Source organism: Rhinopithecus roxellana, chromosome 12 (assembly GCF_007565055.1).
Source record: "Rhinopithecus roxellana isolate Shanxi Qingling chromosome 12, ASM756505v1, whole genome shotgun sequence".
In the NCBI taxonomy this organism is placed as follows: Eukaryota; Metazoa; Chordata; class Mammalia; order Primates; family Cercopithecidae; genus Rhinopithecus; species Rhinopithecus roxellana.
The window spans coordinates 7,561,041-7,567,039 of NC_044560.1; the positions used below are offsets into that span (position 1 = coordinate 7,561,041).

Here is a 5,999-nt window from a genome sequence, read left to right on the forward strand (position 1 = left end):
TTTTTTATTCAAACTGAAAGTCTCTGACTTTTAATCAGTATCATTAGACCACTTATATTTAAAGTAATTAACAATATGGTTGGGTTTGAATATTCTATCTTGCTGTTTGTTTTCCACTGATTTCATCTGTTATTTCTTCCTTATTTCCTCTTTTCCCACCTTCTTTTGCATTCATGTTTTATTATTTCCTTTTATCTCCATTCTTGGCTTATTAACTATATTTCCTTTTTGGTACTGTTTTGTTTTTCAGAGGTTGCTCTTGAGTTTACAATATACATCTTTAACTTGCTGCTGTTAAAAAATATTACTTCACACATGGGGTAAAAATCATAAACAGTGTTCTTTTATCCCACTCTCCCATCTTTTGTGCTGGTGTAATCATACATTTTATTTCTGTAGATGTTACAAACTCTAAAATACGTTGTTATTTTTACTTTAGCCAGTAATTTTTTAAAGAGATTTAAAAATTATAAAAATATATATTTTATACTCATCCACGTATTTACCATTTCTGGAATTTTTTATTCCTTTGCATAGACCCAGTTTCTATCTGGTGTCATTTTTCTTCTGCCTGAAGAAACTACTTTTACATATCTTATAGTTCAAGTCTACTGGTGATTAATTCTCTAAGATTTTGTTTGTCTGAAAAAAACTAGTTTGCCTTCATTTAAAAAATTGTAGGTATGATTATAAATTGACAGATTTTTTTATTTCATTTTTTTAAAATGTCACCTTAAGAGTCTTCCAGATTACACAGTTTCTTATGAGAAGTCGGTTTTCATTCTGATCTTTCTTATACGTAATGTGTCCTCTTTCCCTAGTTGCTGTTAATATTTTCTCTTCATCACTGGTTTTTAGTGATTGTATTATCATGTGACATAGCTTGGGTTTTCTTCATGTTTATACTTTTGGAGGCAGTTCATTGAGCTTTGGATCTGTGGATTTAGTTTTCATCAAATTTGAAAGGTGGTTCACACCTATAATCTCAGCACTTTTTGAGGCCCAAGTGGGCGGATCACTGGAGCCCAAGAGTTCAAGATTAGCCTAGGCAACATAGTGAAACCCCATCTCCACAAAAACTAAAAAAATTATTTGGGTGTGGTGGCACACCCCTGTAGTCCCAGCTACTCGGTAGGCTGAGGCAGGAGGATCGCTTGAGGCGGGAGGCAGAGGTTGCAGTGAGCCAAGATTGTGCCACTGCACTCCAGCCTGGGTGACAGAATGAGACTCTGTCTCAAAGAAACAAAAGCAAACCCAAATCGTGGCTTCCCCAATCTTGGGGAATCTTCCCTGAATCTCGGCTTCTGGACTCACCAGCTTCATGACTTCAGATGCATTATCTCTGTTTCTGAGCCTTTGAGATTAGCCTCAGACATAACAATAGCCCACTTCATAAGGCTGCTGTGAGACAAAATGAGGTAGAACATGCAAAGAACTTTGCACAATGCCTGGCACATCAACAACCTTGATGAATATTAGCTGATGTAGAAAGAGCAATGGCTGGTCCATACTGGCCACCAGCCTGCAAGTCTTATTGCTGATGTGCAGAAGAAAGTCGACTGCAGGTTGAATCTCGGCTGGGCCTTCTCCCTTCAGCCTATCTCAGCACAGTTTATATAACCAGACCAGCAAATTCAGGTTTCTCATCAGCACCTAGCACATGAGTTTGTTTCTACATGAATTCCCTGACATAGAACACTGTCTGACTGAATAAAGGAAGGAAAGCTCATCTGGCTGATTCATTTGTTGACTGTTTTTATACAAGTAACTCTTGCAAACAAGGGAAAGCAGGAATCTCTATTTGAACTGACTTCTGTATACTACGGCCAGCAGGGATGCTGGCCAAATTTTCTAGGCTGGAAATAAAAAAGAAATTTTTTTTTCTTGTCTGTAGGAACCAATCTACTTTCAGGCCTGTGTATTTCATAAGGGTCACTGCTAGATTCCATATTTTGTTGATTTGGGGGAGTCTGGGGCACCATTCCAAACCTTTTTCTAAATGTTGTTAGCATTATTGTCCATGTAAATGAAGGTTTATCTTATGATTTCTGCTAAGATGACCATTTCAGATGGCAACTGTCCCTGGTCATGGGCTGGTCCCCCTTTCATCACTAAAAGACTGATAAGCCACAGGAAGGCAGATGGTCCTGGGTACTGGTGGGCTCACAATTCCCAGCAAAAAAAAAAAAAAAAAAAAGCAGAATGTTTGCAGTCACTCTCCCCTGGTGGTCTTGGTCACACTAAGACTAAGAAAGAGTTTTGTGGCTGGGCGCGTTGGCTCACGCCTATAATCCCAGCACTTTGGGAGTCCGAGGCGAGCAGATCACAAGGTCAGGAGATCGAGACCATCGTAGTTAACAGGGTAAAACCCCGTCTCTACTAAAAATACAAAATATTAGCCGGGCATGGTGGCGGGCCCCTGTCGTACCAGCTACTCAGGAGGCTGAGGCAGGAGAATGGCGTGAACCCAGGAGGCGGAGCTTGCAGTGAGCTGAGATCACACCACTGCACTCCAGCCTGGGCAACAGAGTGATACTCTGTCTCAAAAAAAAAGAAAAGAGAATGAGTTTTGAAAATTGAAGACAGAGGAGTGAAAAGCAATTATTGTTAACCCTCCCATTAACTGGGCCATGTTACAATGGAGGAGGATGGGATCGCTTTGCATATAAGACACCTCTGCCCTTTCTTTGGTCAGCTGCTCACCTGGCCACCTTGGGGCTGGGACTAGAAACATCTTGTGACCAAGACATGGCAGCAGGAAAAAGCCCACCTGCTCAGAGGAAGTAGTATCAGGTCGTCTAGGAAACAAGGGCACACTCGTTTCTGTATATGCTGTGCCATGTTTTTGTCTCTTAAAAGGCCACATACCTCCCCACTTTGTAGAGAATTTAGCAAGCAAGATCCTCCTCAAATTCATAGTCACCGATGACATTTAGCCTGACTCCTGGGCTCGGAGTTCAGCTTGAGTGTTGGGTTTAAGAACATAAACAGTTTGTTCTCTTAAGCAGATCAACTCTCATTCCCCCACCTTTGGTGCATGTCGTTGGTGCATAAATGATGCTAATTTAATCCCACATACATTGCCTAAGACTCCAACTGCTATGGCTGGGTGGGCAGTGTGTGTGTGTGTGTGTGTGTGTGTGTGTGTGTGTGTGTGTGTGTTGGGAGGTGAGGTACAGGGATAATAAACAAAACACAGTGACTGTCTGCCTGCCCTTAAAAACTCACCCCTGGAGACCATCCAGCAGATGCTTTTAGGATGCTCAAGCCTGAGACAGCCAACAAATTGACCCCAGATTCTCCCTGTCACCCCCAGAGATTCACACTGCTGGGTTCCCTAGAGTGCTTACTGCCATCTTGTGGGAGCACAGGAAGCATGGAGGAAAAAGGACACATAGTTTGGGGGTCAGTTGGAGACGTCGTCTACACCCTCTGCCTCCCCCTACCACTTTCCTGTGACACCAGGGTAACCGACACATCACCCACAATCCCCGCAGGTACAGGAAGCCAGGCAATCGGAAGGTCAATGCTAATGAAAGATGCTATCTGGAAAACAAGTGCCAAACCAAGCTGGCATAATTAGCTGTATTTATGGTCCTTGAGGTTTGGCAAGTAAGGAAGGGGTGGGAGGAGAATTGGGGATGGGGGTGTCTTCTTCCAAAACCTCTGAATAAAGAGAGCAATTTGGATGGCTTTCAGTTAGCGATAGCAACTTTCCGAGTGGCTATCTAATTAGTGCCTGCTCCCAGCTTCTGAAGACGGCTGCACACAGCAAATAAAACAGGGACGCTTGGCTTCCTCTTAGCTCCAGCCCATGGACTTTCAGGATGTTGACAGCTTCAGATTCAGCATTCATTGCCAGTATTCCAATGCTTGGGGGCGTTTTTCCAAAAAAAAAAAAAAAAGTGTCATTCGCGTCATTGGTGTTTGGAGTGCAGCTTGATAATGTTGTTGACTTCCCAAATACCCCAAAGTCATGTCAGAGGAGACGTTAGTTCTCTGAGGTTGATGGGGAAAAGAGAAACATGGATGCAACAACAAACACCTTTTTATCTGGTTTTAAATTTTCCAGCAAGCCAAAGTTTCTTCTGTATGATCTTGAGCAAGTGGATTATCCAAGACTATTCTCAGTTTCCTCATCTGTAAAAGAGGGTTGATAAATAGCACAACCTGAAAGATTGCTGTGCAAGTCTATGACAAGAGTATAGTTTGGTAGATGTTCAGGAAATGGTCCATGACGATGATGACAATAACAACAATAACAGTGATGATGACAATTATCATGATGAGATGGTGACAAAGATGGGGTAGGTGAAAACGACAGTGACAATACTTGCTTCCCCTCAGTGATCTTGTTTCCCAGAACAAGAGGTTATAAAAGAGGGATCATTGGTGGATGAGCTCATGCACTGCTCCTCATTGTATGATGAGGCAAAATAAGGGCAATGGCCATATGGAGAGAGTACTTGACCATTTTCGAACTGCCTTCACACATGCTCTCATTTGCACCATTCCACTCTTCTGTGAGGAAGTTAATATGACCACCCTTAGTTTACAGATGAAAAAAAAAAAAAAAAAAAAAAAAGTGAGACTCAGAAAATTAAGGCCCTTGCCCAAGGTTCCATCAGTGGTAAGTAAAACAGCTAGGTCTTAAACTTGAGTCTTGAGACTTCAAATCTGATGTTCTTTCTGTGGCACAAATAGTGCCTCCCGTTAGATGCGCCATGGCTTCAGTAGCCACGGCAGCTCCAGCCCTGCCTGAGCAATGCTAGCATCTGCCCCAGGAGACCGTTGCAGTCGGCCGGCCCACTTCTCCACGGTAACCATGTGCCGCCAAAAGGCCATGGTCAAAAATGCGGACATGTTGGAAGAGATGCAACAGGACTCGGTGGAGTGCGCTACTCAGGCGCTGGAGAAATATAACAGAGAAGGACATTGCGGCTCACATTAAGAAGGAATTTGACAAAAAGTACAATCCCACCTGGTATTGCCTCGTGGGGAGGAACTTCGGTAGTTACGTGACGTACGAAATCAAACACTTCATCTACTTCTACCTGGGCCAAGTGGCCATTCTTCTGTTCAAATCTGGTTAAAAGCATGGCCGGGCGTAGTGGTTCACGCCTGTAACTCCAGCAGGCGGGTGGATCACCTGAGGTCAGGAGTTCGAGACCAGCCTGACCAACGTAGTGAAACCCTGTCTCTACTAAAAAATACAAAAATTAGCTGGGCGTGGTGGCACCTGCCTGTAATCCCAGCTACTCGGGAGGGCTGAGGCAGGAGAATTGCTTGAACCCAGGAGATGGAGGGTGCAGTGAGCCAAGATGGCACCATTGTACTCCAGCCTGGGTGACAGAGCAAGGCTCCGTCTCAAAATTATAAAAATAGGCTGGGCGCGGTGGCTCAAGCCTGTAATCCCAGCACTTTGGGAGGCCGAGACGGGCGGATCACAAGGTCAGGAGATCGAGACCATCCTGGCTAACTCGGTGAAACCCCGTCTCTACTAAAAAATATAAAAAACTAGCCGGGCGAGGTGGCAGGCGCTTGTAGTCCCAGCTACTCGGGAGGCTGAGGCAGGAGAATGGCATAAACCCAGGAGGCGGAGCTTGCAGTGAGCTGAGATCCGGCCACTGCACTCCTGCCTGGGCGACAGAGCGAGACTCCGTCTCAAAAAAAAAAAAAAAAAAAAAAAAATATATATATATATATATATATATGTAAATCTGTTGCAGATGTGGGGAAAAAAAAAAAAAAAAAAGCAAATAGTGCCTCCCAAACATTTCAAGGAGAGAAGTTTAGGGCATTGGTTAAGGTGGCTCCAACATATGGACTCTATAATAAAGAAATTCAAGAGACAGATATTTGAGACAGAAAGAAAGTGGACCTCAATGGCCAATGACCCATAACACTCACTGCTTCTGCTGACGGGAGAGATGGGAAGTTGATAGGAACCCAGTAAAAAGCCAAAATTCCAAAACACACTAAAAGAAGTTATTTTTGTT

At 43.5% G+C, this 5,999-nt stretch overlaps 1 pseudogene; it reads left to right on the forward strand.

Moving 5' to 3' along the window:
* The first annotated feature begins 4,742 nt into the window (after positions 1–4,742).
* Positions 4,743–5,093, forward strand: LOC104679842 (annotated as a pseudogene).
* The last annotated feature ends 906 nt before the right edge of the window (positions 5,094–5,999 follow it).